Source organism: Lytechinus pictus, chromosome 8 (assembly GCF_037042905.1).
Source record: "Lytechinus pictus isolate F3 Inbred chromosome 8, Lp3.0, whole genome shotgun sequence".
Taxonomy (NCBI): Eukaryota; Metazoa; Echinodermata; class Echinoidea; order Temnopleuroida; family Toxopneustidae; genus Lytechinus; species Lytechinus pictus.
The window spans coordinates 41,467,127-41,485,640 of NC_087252.1; positions in this window are offsets into that span (position 1 = coordinate 41,467,127).

An 18,514-nucleotide genomic window follows, 5' to 3' on the forward strand; every position below is an offset into this window, starting at 1 on the left:
TTGAGTCTTTTAAATTATGTCAAACATCCCTCAATTATGGACACCTATATCACCGTGATCTTCTTTGCTTTCTAAAGGAAAGCAATGTTTAAATTCCAGCTTAATGGCCTGCCCCACTCTGCAAAACTGAAATGTATGAAAACTGACAGTTTAATTTGAATAGGCAACTTTGGGACATATGCATTTTATTGATTTCCGTGTTATATAAATCTGTTAAAAGTCAGCGCAATATATAGTAAATGTTGTCCTCTTACCCAAGTTGATTGGCAGCAAAACTATTACAGTCTTCACTCGGAAATGTAACCATAGCAGAACAGTGGCAAGGCCAGGAAATGGCACTATAAAAGCGTCTTACCAGACAGAAACCTCGTCAATTCCATTTAATGTTTCACTTCGCGATCAAAATGGCGCTCAGTAAAGTAGCGACCGCTAAGTTTTGGTGCATTACTGGGTAATAGCAAGAACATGATAAGTGCACTCCGCAGTCACCACCCCGTGTAAGAGGTCATAATATATTACTATTGCACACGGTGAGAAGGATATATGAAAAGAAATGACAAGCACTGCTGCACTTATTGAAAATAAGGGGGAAATGAAAATATCATACAACATCGCACTGACATAGGGATCCTGGCCAGGTATTTATCCAATAAGCTGAGCTGCCAGTTCAATATACAGTATATTGTTACAGTGAATGAGTGCGAAACATTTTACAACAGAGACCGTACTGCAGTGCGTTGTGTTGGACACTAGTCAAAATGTACACACTGTAAAAACTGATGGGGGTGTTAAGACTGACACCAGTTTTGTGTCCATAAAGAGGGCCCTATACCCTAAGCTAGGTGTCTAAGGGCCTTTTCACACGAGAATGTTGTAATGATGATTGCAATTCATCATTAGCAAAAAAGAAACCAAGTTCTTGAAAGGTCATGTAAGCTCCGTCCCTTAAAAGACGTTTTGGAGGTCAACCCTTTCACACGTAAAATTCGTACCGTAATTTCAGTGAAACTCTACTGGAATTTACCTCCGGAGTAGAATTTGAATTCGTGATTGTGATTAGCGGTCGTGATTCTAGTTTGGTTTCACACTTGTTAAAAATCGTCATTAGAATTATTTATCTCTGGAATCATCATTCAAATTACGATTTTGGTACAGTGTGAAAGGGCGGAAAGTTATACCTTATACTTAGAACGTAGCAATAATACCAATGAGTGTCAAAGTAGCAACCAAAGTTGCTGTAATGACACCCTCTATGTGTTCAACTAAGCGTCCATGAATACGTGTTTGACTAACACCATTTAACAATGGAGTAAAATGACTGGTGTTTTACTTTATGTGGTGGCACGACAATTGCTCCAGCGACAATTGTTACGGGCTTATTTCTTCGATGATATAGGGTTAGGGTTATGTGGTTGCAATTGGGTGTTATGTTAGATTTAGGTTTAGGTTGAGAATATGGTACATAGCGTTAAATCCAGGGTTGAATTGGTCATTCCATTAGTATGGAATTTACAGTAGAGTAATTGTCGCCGTAGCAAATGTCATTGAACCCTCTATGTACACCGGTCAACATTACAGTTTTTGCGTAGCACTCGTCCGAATAGATTGAAAATCAATATATGTTCGATATTTCAGAGGTGGGTAATTGAGGGAGTTCCCCCCCCCCCCCTTGGATTGATTTGAATTTCGATAACATGATATTGAATATAGAACGACCATGGAGTTAAGAGATATATTTAGAGAAAAACGAAATTATATCTGTCTTTATCTAATGCGGAAATGGGTAGGCACTTTTCGATTGAATTTCCTGATAGAGATGACACTAAGACGGGTTCATGTATAAGGAACAAGAGAGAATTAGGCAAACAAATGGATCGTTGTTATTTGGTTATTCATGTGCTAAATTTGTAAATGTGTTTTCAAAATATTTCATTTACAACCTATAAAATTAAATGAATGCTTCGATGATTCAATGAAGAGATGCATTATTTCTTATTCCTCATGAAGGACGAAGAGATCTATATTTCACAAATCGTGCAAATATGCCTAATAAAGTAGAATACAAAATTTTAACGTAATAGATTAGCTAGCGGCCATATGACCACTGCAGATTGATATATAGTAATAACTGTTTACAAAATTGTCACAAATTCTTATTATTCAACATCGGAATGTTACAGTGGCATAAATGTAGTCCGAGCAGTTGGGCACATACAACTGGAAAATAAAAATAAAATGGGGGGGGGGGCACAACCTCATCAAGGGCTATACATACAGGGTAGTACAAAGACCATCATTTATGGGGGTGACAGTGAAATCATATAAGGGTGTTTTTTTATATTTAAATGGGTTATTTTGACCAAAAAAAATATCAAATTGGATGACCAAATTATTCAGAAGTTGGGGAGTAAATGATTTCCAAAATCGTTCTTCCTTTTTAAACCAAAATTATTATTTTTTTTTTAGATAGTTGAAATTAATTCAATGAAAACATTTCTTACTGGTGAGATGAAAATTACTTTTACAGAAAAAGGCATTGCGCGTTATTTTTAATATGTCCTGGAGATCCCATACAGACCAATTGTTTATTGACAATAAAATCTTAAAAGTAAAAACAGTATATCAATATAACTTGGGTAAATTTATGTATCAATCAAATAATAATATGCTACCATCAATCTTTGATTCTTCATTTAACGAAAACAAAACTATCCATAAATACCCTACACGTCAATCCGACGAATTTCATTTTCCTCTACCCCTGACAATTCTTTCCAAATCTATCTTTAGTTTCGAAGGCCCTCGACATTGGGGCACTCTTAATAATACTATCGAAGATTCCCCAAGCCTAAATTCTTTTAAATCTAACTTGAAAAAGTTTCTCCAAGATACTCGTTAGTTTATTTTACTCTCCATCACTCATACATTATATTTTTCATATATACTCAGCAATACGAACTGTGAAATGTGATATTTTTTCGTTTTCCTGTTGATCCGTAATATTCGCTGGAAGTGCCGGGGCAAGAATCTGGAGACCATTGATCTCGCTTTTTTTCTCTCTCATTTTCTATTTCTTTCTTCTTTTTTTTTAAACTATTCATTCAAATAGATTTAAGCTCAAATTTCTAACAAGTTGTATTTGTGTTTTGTTTCTATTGTTCATACGAATATGTAATAGGATGCTGCATTCTACAAGCTTCGCTTTTTAGCAGCTTCCTCCGTTTCCAACTTGTTATCTTCATTATTATACATAATAAGTTTGTTTTATTGATTATAATTATATCAAGATGTATGTAACAAAACTTATTGTAAATTATTGTTGGAAACGGAAAAATAAATGAAATGAAAATGAAATGAAAAATGGAAAAAGGTGTCATCATAATCGGAAAATCAGGAATAAGTGTGTCTTAAAAATGAATTGTGTCATTGCATACCACAACAAAAACTTTGTGTTAACTTGGAAATTAGCACATTAATGAATAGTTAAAATGGTAAAGGATTTGTATAGCGCACGTATCCACCTTGTTAGGTGCTCAATGCACTCCTACACACAAAAAACAGAAACTTGCATGTGTTAGTAATCGTACTCAAATGTCAAAATAATGTTGACACTATAGCGACATACTTTGATGAGTACTTTCACTCAATGAAGGTACTTTGAAAACTCATCTTGTCGAGTATATTTCATTTGACACTATAGTGACACATCAAGTGAGTAAATTTGAATAACTCAATCTAATGAGTAACTTAACCCAGTGTAATGAGTATGTTTAAAGTATATTTACTGACTTTTTGAGTATGTGAGCATATTACACACTTGATTAGTTTTAGCGATAATCTGACGATTAACTGCGCTGAGAAAATGAGTAGTATATGACTCTTGTATGTGAGTTTTGGGGTGTTGAGATCATGCATCCAAGTAATTTTACTCGGATCTCGCGTTAATTGCTTGCGCGCACACGTGATACCGGCCAAATGTGCAGAGCATGAAGACTTTTCTGGTAAGTTCTACATGTCTTTTTATTTATTTTCCCCCTTTTCTTCTATAATTACTTTTCTTGACAATAATAGCTTAGACCTACATGTATGGGGCAAACATAAATGCTATTTATGGTGACAACAGGGTGCATTGATCTACATTCTCATCCATCCGAGGCTCACGCCTCTCGGTTTGGGTAACCACACACCAGCCTGTTGTTGCGCCGCTACCCCGGGGCCAGAAGGGAGTGAAGGCCAGTGTGCCGCTACGATTGCTGGAGTCATTTATGAGGAGGGCAAATAAGTGACATCGTCCATGATTTATGTAATCATGGACGATGTCACTTATTTGCCCTCCTCATAAATGACTCCAGCAATCGTAGCGGCACACTGGCCTTCACTCCCTTCTGGCCCCGGGGTAGCGGCGCAACAACAGGCTGGTGTGTGGTTACCCAAACCGAGAGGCGTGAGCCTCGGATGGATGAGAATGTAGATCAATGCACCCTGTTGTCACCATAAATAGCATTTATGTTTGCCCCATACATGTAGGTCTAAGCTATTATTGTCAAGAAAAGTAATTATAGAAGAAAAGGGGGAAAATAAATAAAAAGACATGTAGAACTTACCAGAAAAGTCTTCATGCTCTGCACATTTGGCCGGTATCACGTGTGCGCGCAAGCAATTAACGCGAGATCCGAGTAAAATTACTTGGATGCATGATCTCAACACCCCAAAACTCACATACAAGAGTCATATACTACTCATTTTCTCAGCGCAGTTAATCGTCAGATTATCGCTTTACCTGGCTGTGAGTTTTTTCACCCGTTCTGCTATCATACCTTACAAACTTGAAGAAAAACTCATTTGTACGGATTGTTTTACATACTTTCACTGACAGGGATACTCAAGAAAAGTAGTTAATAAGTAATGTCCTTGAAAAAAAGATCAGGTGTAACAGAAACCCAGATTCTCGAGTAAAAACACATACGTTACGAATTTTTGCACTTAATTCTTTATGTAAAAAACAATTTTACTCATGGAAAATAGTTCTCGTTTTTTGTGTGTACATTACCCAGGGTAAGCTAGTCTACCGATTCCGGTGCACACAGCTTTTTGAGGAATTACTTCCTGCCGGTACCTATTTACCTCACCTGGGTTTCGTGCAGCACAATGTGGATAAATGTATTGCTGAAAGAAAACACGTACGACATGTCATGGAATCGAATCCACGTCCTTCAGATTGAAAGACGAGAATCTTAACCACTAGACCACGCCCCCCCCCCCCATGAGAATGACAATATTGCTGAAAGGAATGATTTTGAACATTCTATCAAATCACATTCAAAGTCCATGCAACATGATTAAAAATCTAAACAAATGCTCTATAATATTTAAAATACTATTTTTTTTGTTTACTACCCAGTATCAAACTACAAACTTTGCGGAGAAATCTGCAGAGAATATTCCTGAATATATTTATTATAATGTTCACAATATGGAAAAAGGAAATGAGTGGATCCATTTTCAGATCTTTATCCCCTCGTCATATTCGACCCCATTGACCTATCTCTCCCCCTCTCTCACCATCTCTCTCTCTCCCATCCTTCTCTCTCTCCTCCAACCCCTTGTTCTCTTGTCAGGAAAAAGAAAAAAGATATTTATTTATTTTAAAAAAAAATATGCTTGTGAAGGATCAAATTCGTAAAAAAAAAATATTTATTTTAAAAATCTCTTACGCGTTTCTTTTTTAAAATCCCTCACTTCTTTGTCCTTTCCCATGCCTGTCTCACCCTTTAACACATCTCTATCTGTTGTTTTGTCCCCATACCTATCATCACTATGAGCTCCCCCCTCCTCTTTCTCTCCCCCTCTGTCATCTTTCTTCGTCCCTCTCTCCCTCCCCACTTTTTTCTCTCTTGTAAGGAAAACGAAACAGAAAATATTTATTTAGACAAATGATGTTGTGAGGAAGCGACGTCAAAGAAAAATAATTTGTTTTTAATCCCTATCTCTCTTTTCTTTGTTAGATCTATGTTTTCTTTGAAATACCTCACTTCTTTCTTCCTCCCTGCCTGTCTCCACCTTGCATATCTCTCCAGTTGTTTTGTTCCTATACCGACTACCCGTGGGAGCTCTCTTTCACTCGTCTTGTCCCGTTCTCTTCAGTTTGACATTTTTCATATTCGTCATCATCATTTATTCTTTTTTTACACTCACAAAGCTTGAAGCACAACATATTTCATGCAGCATTCATTCACTCTGTTTATTTCCATATTTGAAATAAGGTTCAAAATACATTAGTCCAATAAACTTGAACATTCCTCAGTATAACAGTTGTAGAAATACGTTATACATCCAGATAGTATAAACATGATAAATTACAATTTAAACTCATATTAATATGAGTGTGAATAACCAAATCAACCCCACAACCAAGCTTTTGGCATTAATACCACATCAAAGATGTAATAAAATTAGATGTATATGTGATCATGTAGACAAATGTATGAAACACCTACAAATAAACTACGTACAATATCACTCATAAGAAAAGAAATAACGTTAAAGCTACAGTACCGTATATCTATCATTAACCATTCCTAATCCTTGTTCTTCACATACGAACACACCCTGACACACAAATAATAATAATAATAAAGTGTATTTCCTTGATGTGCTTTTTAAAAGCCACCGGTAGTAATGTCTTCGTGATTTTCCTTCAGAAGTGTCACAGGTTATACTGCACGTAAGGCAATATAAATCTAATCACGTGTGCGCTCTCTATCAATCATACTTTGATAAAGGGTTTATTTCATGACTTTATTTGTCCCCATTTCTGTTCAATGAATAAAAAAAGAAAGACTTTAAAACCGGATGAAATGACATTGTTACGTTCCACCTCAACTGCGATGAAACATGTAACGTGTGCACTCATTCAATTTAAATCTTATTTGTTGATTCATTTACATTGTATTAAAAAATTATTTGCGCAAACAGCTATAATCTTGATGAATAAAGAGCAGTATATTGCAAACAAAATGAATAAATCATTTTGAAAATCAGTATGATCATGTGATCATTGCGGGGACGTTCATATCCATACATTGTAGTAACGTACTTGAAAAGTAACCAACGCTTGCGGGGGGGGGGCAGAATTTAAGAGATGCTTTTACGGGGTACCAGTTGTGAAGAATTTGTCATGGGTCATTATACTACAAATGTGATAATCATCATAGCCAATAAAAATTATTATCAATGAATATCGCTATATAACGTCATACTTTGACAAAGGTAACACGTGAAATGTTAATCTTCATTGATTTTCCAGTTTTATGTCTTCTTTGAGTAAACATTTCATTATATAAACCGTAACCTTATTTGTATGGCTGGTCAACTAGTCTTGATAGTTGGTGTCTAAGTAAATGACAAATAAATGTTCTTATTATACATAAAATTACACCGTGGTTACTTGCTGCCTTTTTGCAAAAGTAGGGTATAGTATAACTATCATAAATTTTGAACTGTGATATACATATCCAATTCATGCAAAAGAAAATATAAGATATGATCAATACATTTATATCCACTAATATCAAAATCGATTTCAATCGATATTGTGAAACTAAAACTGATTTGAATTCTTATCATGATACAGCTAATACTCATTTTGAATATATCTCTTTAAATACAATGTTCTTGTTTCAAACATTACATATCATGGTGGATGAAAGGGCCTCTTCCACCAAAAACTCTCAATTTCAAATTGATTGAAAAAATAATGAATTGAATTCCTAGATGCCCAGGACAACTCAAATCCACATTCCAATATGTGACGTAGATCTTTAAGTAAGTTTTAAGGGTTTTTTTACTTGCTGGCCCGTATTCTGAAGTCAGGTTTAACTTAGACCACGGTCTAACTCTGTGCTAAAATTATGGGGAGCCAAAAATTCAAAAAGTCTGTTTGTATTGTATATTTCTTTTCTATTTTGTTTCATTTTGCTTTCATAACAAAAAAAATACTTCAGGTACCATTCTCAGGCAATTATGAACAATTTAGGTGTCAAATGAGTTAATAAATTGGATGTGTACTGTTAAGGATTAGTGCTCCAATTGGCTCTCCATAGATAAACCACAACTTTAAACCAGGGTTTAATTTAAACCCAAGTTCAGAATACGGGCCGCTGAGTCCCAACCATGAACAAAAACAGCTCAAGATCTTTTAAATAAAGGGATATGCATAGGGAGCGTTTCATCAACATTTTTTGTCCGACAAGTAGTCAGATCTGACATCCTTTCCTTGATTCTGATTGGCTGAGAAGCACTGTTCCTATGCCAACTGTCGGGTTGGATAAAATGGTACTTGTCTGATAAAACACCCGACAAATCCTTTCATGAAACGCTCACCAGAGCTGACAGGCAGTTAAAGGGGTTACTCCGGGGTAAAAATATTTATATCTAAATAAATTCACTTAGCAAAATTCACATAGTAAAATTCACTGAGCAAAAATGCTTACAATTCTATCAAAATCTGAAAACAAATATTGAAGTTTAGCAATATATTATGGAAAGTTATATACACGTCGTCATGGATATTCATTAGGTGGGCTGATGTCACATCCCCACTTTCCCTTTTCTAATGTTATTACATATAATCATAATTGTTTTATTTCTTCATACATATGTGAATATATGTCCCTTGCAATGAAGTAAGTTGCAGCAATGAATATCTAATGCACCAAATAAGTTGTCATTCCAATTTTGTTAGTTCTTGAAGGTAAGAATTTGAATAAGCCTAATTATGAAATGAAGAATAAGTGGGGATATTACATCATCAGTTCGTTCATTGAACATTCATGAAGTCATGCCTAGTCTATTCCACTGGAATAATGCAAATCTTTTAAAGTGCCATAACTTTCTTATTCATTGTCGGATTTTGATAAAATTTTCAGTGTTTCGTTTTTCTTTATCGTTTCAATTAATATTATTTTCAGACCGGAGCATCCCTTTAATAGCCTTAACATACATGGTGCACTGTCAAACGGCAGCATCATCAGTAAAGAATGGAAATGAAAAAAATGGGGCCCTTTAAAAACTATGAAATAGATGTACAGGAAAGCAATATTGCACACTTTGTCACATAACTATATTCTGGTTCCGTATTCATAAAGACTTACATTAGTAACAAATGCACAATTTCTTTAACAAATTTACTGTTAGCCAATCAGAATGAATGATTTTATCCATTGCATCTAGTCATAAAGGGGTTGTCACACCCGGAACATTTTAGTTAATGAAATGCTGACGTACGTATGAAAAGCATTTTTGTCATGTAATCATATTTACTGATGTCGAGAATTCAATTAATAATTATAAAGAATGCGTATTTAACAAAAAAGAGGTGTTTATTTTAGACATGTATCTTCGATATCAAGAATCGAATCAAGAGACATAATTAGATGGTAAAGCGGCTTGTCATGCGTACATCGACATATGTATATGAAACGATTATTGAGGTGGTTCAAGACCAATACCACAGTGGTATCAAATTAACGATATCCGAAAAACAAAATAAATATATCAGGACGGTTTGATAAAAATCAACCAAAGAATCGTTCAATGTTTTTTTTATAATTGAAAGTCAGGCAAGGTGTCATAATACATATTATAAACCGAATGCCAAGTCTATAGGGTGCCATTTGAATCATCCAGTACTGTGCATTTATTACAATCCTGACAGTTAAGTACGTTTTTCATTCGTTACGAATTAAAACAAAAACTGAATATTGCATCATATACATGTATACCTGAGTTGCGTGCTTGTTACCTTGATTTTTGAAACCTGATAAGTCTATTTGATTTTGTTTGATTTTTCTTTCTACTTTCTAAATTGTCATCAGGATGGATTACCCCTTTGCCAGATATGGAAAGTCGGCTTCCCGCCCTAGACATGCTAGAGCTCCTTGCTGATGGACCCGAATTTCTATCCATTTGACACATGTCTGTCCCATTCCCATATGTCCCCGACTGCTAATGGGCATGCTAACTGGCATTTTCATTTCTTATATTTACATATGAGTCCTCCGAGGTCTGAGTTCCTTAGAGATCTATCAAGATCTACAATAGATACACCTTTATCCTTCCATTCATGTAATACTTCTTCGAAAGCAGCCCTCGAGTCCTGTTGATGTTTGACCAATATGTTCTGTGTGTAGTTGTATGCGAATCCCAATTGCTGGCATAGCTCACTGTATTTTTCACGAGGGAGGAGTCTGGCTAGCATGGAGATGTCACGATCTATCACTTCTCTTCCAGGTAATCTGCAAGTATAAGATATAATCCCAAATGATATCTTTTAGGTTTGAGTAAAAAGAATATGAAAACTAATGATTTGTATTATTCTGCATTGACTCAAAATGAAAGGGAGAGATCATTATAATGTTTCTATCTTATTTACCTCGTTTTAACGCATCGAGCAATATTGGACTTTCAATAACACATAAGCTACGAGCTCTGCATTGTACAGAGCAGTCTTGCCCGCAAGTGATGTCATGACTAATGAGAAAGGGTAGCGATACGTTAATTTGGTTTAAGGCAAAAAAAAGAGGGGCCATCAAGTAATGGTTTAACGATAAAGAAATAAACGTTCCTTTTTTTTTGGCTTCGTTTTTTTGTTTTTCCGGCTGCAGTAAGTTAGTTTTGAGCAGAAAAAAACTGAGTGTGTGTGGGATGTTATCATGTGTAGAGGGAATGACAAAAGGAGCAGATATGGGGTGTGATGATGATGACCGTGGGTGGGATAAGACGGTGTATGGGGTAACATGATTAAGAGTGAGTGAGTGTGATGAGGTATGTATGGTGTGTGGGTGGTGATGCTTATTGAGTGAGTCTGGTGTGTGATGCTGATTAAGCATGTGTGGGCGTGATGGTGGAATGATGAATGAGCGCGTTTGCGGGAGCGATGATGATTGAGTGTGTACGGTGTGATGTTATTATAGACTGTGTGGGGTGTGATTGTGATTGAGCATGTGCAGGCTGTGGTGATGCTCGACCATATGTTGGTGTGACGATGATTAACCGTGTGTGCGTGTGATGATGATTCAGCATGTGCGGTGTGATGATGATGATTGGGCGTGTTTGGGTGTAATGATGACTGATGAGCGAATGAGGTGTGTGGTAAAAATTGAGCAAGTGTTGGGTGTGATTGAGGGTATGTTGTTGTGATGATTAAGCGTGTGTGCGTAGGTGTGATGATTGAGCATGTGTGGATGTAATGATGATTGAGCGTGTATTGGTGTGATGATTATTGACGGTGTGTAGGATGCAATGCTGATTATTCGTTTGTGTGTACGTGTGATGTTGATGTAGCCTGTCTGGGGTGTGATGATGATGATGGAACATGTGTGAGGGAGTTAATGGTGATGGAGAGTGGGTATGGGTGTGTAATAATTGTGGATGTTATGATGATTGAGCGCATGTGTGGATGTGATGATTGAGCATGTGTGGGTGTGATGATATTTGAGCGTGTCAGGGTGTTATGATGATTGAGGGTATCAGGGTGTGATGATGATTGAGCGTGTCAGGGTGTGATGATGATTGAGGGTGTCAGGGTGTGATGATGATTGAGCGTGTCAGGGTGTGATGATGATTGAACATGTGAGGGTGTGATGATGATTGAGCATGTGAGGGTGTGATGATGATTGAGCAAGTGTGGGTGTGATGATGATTGAGCGTGTCAGGGTGTGATGATGATTGAGCATGTAAGGGTGTGATGATGATTGAGGGTGTGATGATGATTGAGCATGTGAGGGTGTGATGATGATTGAGCGTTTGAGGGTGTGATGATGATTGAGCGTGTGTGGATGTGATGATGATTGAGCATGTGAGGGTGTGATAATGATTGAGCATGTGAGGGTGTGATGATGATTGAGCATGTGAGGGTGTGATGATGATTTAGCATGTGTGGGTGTGATGATGATTGAGCATGTGTGGGTGTGATGATGATTGAGCGTGTGAGGGTGTGATGATGATTGAGCGTTTGAGGGTGTGATGATGATTGAGCGTGTGTGGATGTGATGATGATTGAGCGTGTGAGGGTGTGATGATGATTGAGCGTGTGAGGATGTGATGATGATTGAGCGTGTGAGGGTGTGATGATGATTGAGCATGTGAGGGTGTGATAATGATTGAGCATGTGAGGGTGTGATGATGATTGAGCATGTGAGGGTGTGATGATGATTTAGCATGTGTGGGTGTGATGATGATTGAGCATGTGTGGGTGTGCTGATGATTGAGCAAGTGTGGGTGTGATGATGATTGGGCATGTGTGGGTGTGATGATGATTGAGCATGTGTGGGTGTGATGATGATTGAGAGTGTGAGGGTGTGATGATGATTGAGCATGTGTGGGTGTGATGATGATTGAGCGTGTGAGGGTGTGATGATGATTGAGTGTGTGAGGGTGTGATGATGATTGAGAGTGTGAGGGTGTGATGATGATTGAGTGTGTGAGGGTGTGATGATGATTGAGAGTGTGAGGGTGTGATGATGATTGAGCGTGTGAGGGTGTGATGATGATTGAGCGTGTGAGGGTGTGATGATGATTGAGCGTGTGAGGGTGTGATGATGATTGAGCATGTGAAGGTGTGATGATGATTGAGCGTGTGAGGGTGTGATGATGATTGAGCATATGTGGGTGTGATGATGATTGAGAGTGTGAGGGTGTGATGATGATTGAGCATGTGTGGGTGTGATGATGATTGAGAGTGTGAGGGTGTGATGATGATTGAGCGTGTGAGGGTGTGATGATGATTGAGCGTGTGAGGGTGTGATGATGATTGAGCGTGTGAGGGTGTGATGATGATTGAGCGTGTGAGGGTGTGATGATGATTGAGCGTGTGAGGGTGTAATGATGATTGAGCATGTGTGGGTGTGATGATAAATGAGCATGTGTGGGTGTGATGATGATTGAGGGTGTGTGGGTGTGATGATGATTGAGGGTGTGATGATGATTGAGCATATGTGGGTGTTGTGATGATTGAGCGTGTGAGGGTGTGATGATGATTGAGCATGTGTGGGTGTGATGATGATTGAGAGTGTGAGGGTGTGATGATGATTGAGCATGTGTGGGTGTGATGATGATTGAGCGTGTGTGGGTGTGATGATGATTGAGCGTGTGAGGATGTGATGATGATTGAGCATGTGTGGGTGTGATGATAAATGAGCATGTGTGGGTGTGATGATGATTGAGGGTGTGTGGGTGTGATGATGATTGAGCGTGTGAGGGTGTGATGATGATTTGATTTGATTTGATTTGAATTTATTTACCAATATAAAAACAATACATATAAAATTACAACAAAATATAATACATGATAAAAATAACATTGGATGGATCGCCCTACTCAGCTGAGCCATTACAGCACAACTGTTCTGCCGAGGGGTCCAGATATATTAAATAAACATGAAATTCATATTACAAAAATAAATTCATTAACAAATTTGTGTAACATAAAGGCAATATCAGCTAAAGGGAGAAAGAACAGCGACCCCACCCCATCCCACCCTACAGTAAAAATCGAGTACCTAACCCCTCCCACCACCCACCCAAAAGTGCCCAAAGTTATATGTTTGAACTTTGGTTTAAAGGGAAATAGTTTTCAGGATTTGGTCATTAAGTGTCCTATTGAATGTATTATAATTGGGAGATAATTTTGTAGAAGGAGGTAAAGAATTAAATTGCGAGGCCCCACGGTATGAAAACATTCGACGACACGATTCAGTACGTGGCTTTGGTAAAGATAAGTTTCCACTTGAGCGTAAGGAATAGTTGTAATAAATAGTATTAAAATAATCTTTTAAGTAAGGGGCACTGAGATCATGAATTATTTTGAAAACCATGGAGTTTATATGTTTTTGTCGACGACATTCCAAAGATTCCCAATTTAATATTTGGTGAATATTACAGTTCGATATATGTTTGAATGGACTTATCCCAAGTATTATTCTTCCAGCTCTGTTTTGCAACTTTTGCAATTGTGTAACACATTTTTTGTTACTAGAATCGTACACTACATCAGCATAGTCAAAAATAGGAAGAATAATTGATTGGTAGATACATTTCAAGCTATCCTTATTAAAACTGTGTCGAAGACGGCCCAAAAAACTTACGAGTTTGCTTACCTTTTCAGTCAAGTATTCAATATGTTTGTCCCATTTTAACTGCTGATCAATAAACCACTCCAAGATATTTAGCACTTTCTTTCGATTGAATTAACTTTCCCTGTATACTTATTTGAAGTGGGGAACACTTATTTAACATAGTGCGGGATCCAATCAACAAACATTATGTTTTATCAAAGTTTAAACTCAACTTATTAGAACAAATCCATTTATAAATATGGTTTAACTGTGTGTTCAGTATATCTTCGATATTTCTTACATTTTTATGGGAAAAATAAAGGACAGTATCATCTGCGTAAAGATGGATAGTACATCGATCGACATTTTCTATGATGTCGTTAATATATATAGTAAAGAGCAGTGGCCCTAAGATTGAGCCCTGAGGCACACCGTATTGTATATCTATTAAGTCAGAGACAGTAGAATTTATACAAGTACATATTTTACGGTTGTTCATATAACTTTTAAACCATGTAAGACTAGACTCTGACACTCCAAGAGATTTAAGTTTATCAAACAGAATATAATGGTTAACGGTGTCAAATGCCTTACGGAGGTCTATGAAAACCACTCCAGTGTATAAACCATTGTCAAGAGCGTGAAGCCATTCATCAGTGACTCTTATAAGAGAAGTGATGGTTGAGTGCTTTTCTCTGAAGCCAGATTGATGTGAAGAAAGTAAATTGTTCACTTTTAAGTGATTAGCAAGTTGAATTTGAACAAGTTTTTCAATTATTTTGGAAGCCGATGAAAGAATCGCAATTGGCCGATAGTTAGAGGGATCTGTTTTTTCACCTGATTTATAAATCGGCACAACTTTGGCCTGTTTCCAACGTGAGGGCATTATCCCACTTGATAATGAGTTATTTATAATATGAGTCAGAGACGGTAATATTACTGGAGCAGACAATTTTAAGATATACATAGGAATTCCATCCGTGCCGATGGATTTCTTATTTTTCATACTAAATAATACTTTAAGAACTTCATTTTCAGAGACTGGCTTGAGAGAAAATGATTCAAAGTTTATGTTACCATGAGCACAAGAAGGAGGAACATGAGGTATACTAGCTGCTAATTCTTCACCTGTCTTTGCAAAATGGTTATTAAAATTTTCAGCCTTTAATTTGTCTTGAGATGTTTCAGAACATTCTGTCAGCATAGATTTGTTTTTAGGCATAACAGATTTAATAACATCCCATACATCAGAGGATGAGTTCGCAGAAGATAGTTTATCAGATTAATATTTACGTTTACACTTTCTCACTTTAGACGTAATCATATTTCGAAGTTTTTTGTAACGGGTCCGTAATTGATCATATGATTTTTCTTTTGAATTCATTAAAGATACATTCTTTTCTTCAAGTATATCGAATTTCAATTTGTACATCTTGTTCTTCAATTTATCTCTATCTTTGATCAAATTACTTATCTCAGAACACATCCAAGGAGAGTGTCTAGACTTAACACGTTTGTGACAGATAGGCAAGTGATTATTCATAATATCTAAAAATCAATTCCTCCCAGATTTTAACTTTGTCATCTATTTCGTTGGCATCGTATACTCTGTGCCAGGGTTGAGATTTTAAGTGATCAATGAACAAACTAGAGTTAAGGTCTTTGGTTCTTCTGTAGCTTATTGTTCGTGGAATATATCTTTTGACATGTAAATTCCAGATCAAAAAGCAAAGGGAATGATCACTGATCTCAGTATGTATTATACCATATGATTTAACATTTTCCATTGAAATTGAGTGTGTGAGGGTGTGATGATGTGTGATGTGTGAGGGTGTGATGATGATTGAGCGTGTGAGGGTGTGATGATGATTGAGCATGTGAGGGTGTGATGATGATTGAGCATATGTGGGTGTTATGATGATTGAGCGTGTGTGGGTGTGATGATGATTGAGCGTGTGAGGGTGTGATGATGATTGAGTGTGTGTGGGATGTGATGATGATTGACATTGCCTGGGAATGTAGTGCTGATGGAGTGTGTGGGGGTGTGTTATGATGACTGTGCGTGTTAGCTGTGCTATTGTCTTATTGTGTGTAGGGTGTGGTGGCGATTGATTGTGAATGGGATATAATGCCAAATGAGCATGTGTTGTTGTTATGCTGACCGAGCTTATAAATTATCATTTCAAGTGGTTTCATTCCCTCTTGTTTGGGTTTTTCATGTGAGCGTATCAATGTTTACTTTAAAAATGAAATCTAAAAACCTCATGAAAAAGGTATAGGTATGATGGTACTATTATAATGGAAATATTAGATCACAACTTACTCTGGAGTTGCTTCTGTTTGTTGAAGTGGCGTTTGACCTGTAGCACCTTCTAGTTGTCCTACAAAAAATGGGAGAAAAGTGGATTATCACTTAACATTTTAATGGAATTTTTGCTTTATTTCCCCTTTATATTAAAAGATATGATATTGTACATACCAAAGTAGTCCTCCTTCGGAGTCCTTCCCCACCCACTCTCTCCCTCTCTTTCCGTATATCTATTCTAAAATGGGCACTTTTCACAGCAGATGTCTTTATACTTGCTGGAGTTAGGCGATTACTTCTAGAGCAATTAACCGATGCGATGAGAATGCCTACTGCAGTGATAAGTTAAGTCTTCCAATGGACATCGTTTATCAATTAAATATTATAGATTAGAATTAGACATAGGGCTAACAAAGCAGTTGATACCTATGTCGTGGGGCTGATAGCTAGAGGATCTGCAGTGTGATGCAAACTTTAATAAACAAAGTAGGTCTCTCGGTCGTTGCCCATTCTGACCGAGGTCATTCTTTCAGGTCCCCAATAACTCTATCGGGTTGATTGGTTAGGTCTAACTTGAAAGACGCCATCCTATCTTTCCCTCTCCATAAGTCGTCGTATTCGACAATCTATAAAAGACAGACACAACAGATAATATATATTTTATGTTTGAGACGTGCCGATCATACAGCCATGACAGCAAGAACAGCGAAACGGAGTACTACATCTAATAGGTCCACTTGTCATTTGAAGGAAAATAAGGATAAATATTGGAAAACTATAGACATGATAGATGAAAGTGTTAGGAATAAGGATGTGACTCGAACATTCAAATTAGTTGGCAAAATATTCATTGTACTGTGCATGTGGGTTTAAATACATGTTCCTTATATTGTTATATATAAAAAGAATTGTAAGAAAAATTAGATGTATATTTATCCATGTAGGTTTTTTTTCTCTAAGGAAGTTCATTGCATAATAAGAACATTCCAGAATGTCTTAGTTAAGCTTCGGTATGTAGGCATTAGGTAGATTAATGGTTGATAATGAGTCTTGGCAGACGATATGACCTACTAGCGGTAGTGGGAAAGGACATTAGGATTAGCTATGTTGTTTATATTGTTAATTTCACTGAGGTCATTCAAGAGTCTTCTAGAATTTAGATATACGTGTATAAGCTGGCAGTTTCATCATCATCATATCAGATCAGAACTCAGATTTTCGCACCAGACTTTACGTCAGAGCATAGTTTATCTATCTTCTGTGGAATTATTTGCACACCATCAATGAACTGTTTGCATATATTTTGAGAGATGAATTCTCAGTTCTCATCCAGATCATCAACCAGAATATCAAATCAGAACATTTGTCAACCCATGGATTGCTTATCATCATCAAATTTGTCTTTACGGACATTTGAATTCGTTACAGTGACTCTTATTATTCATCGTGTTTCAACATCAATTTCATCATTGCCAGCATTGTGGACTTTAATTAAAGGTACCTTTGCCAGCCAACTTCGATAAATACAAATAAAAATCATTTACAATAACTCAGAACTGATACGTGAGATGTATTATTTGTTTTGTTTATTCTATGTAAATAATTAAAAAGCAAAAGTCGCCATCCAAACTCGACTTTTCGACAAGTGTGTTCTTGTCGTCATCAAGAGAACCCGGGCAAGAGAATTAACGAAAGGAGAAAAAAAGCAGTCTTGATACTGACACGTTAACTTGCAAGGCATTGTGCGTGCGGCCCTGGAAGAGTATAGCGTGGCAGAGTATTAACCTGCTTAAACTTTTGCTCATTCTAAAGACGACAAGAACACATTGTCAAAACGTAAAGTTACAGCGCTCCTTTTGAGGACCAACACATGCACACAAAATAATACATGGCGTACCGTGAAGCCCCCTACACTCTCAATATGTTTGTTCTTAATAATTATCTTTGAAATCTCTGAATCCATCTCATAAACAACTGGATCAAAATATTGAACAATTTGAAGAAGTTATTCACTGATATCTATAAATTGACCACTAAAATCAACATGAACTGGCTATTATCTGAAAGCGATCTACTAAAAGTTCAACAGATTTTT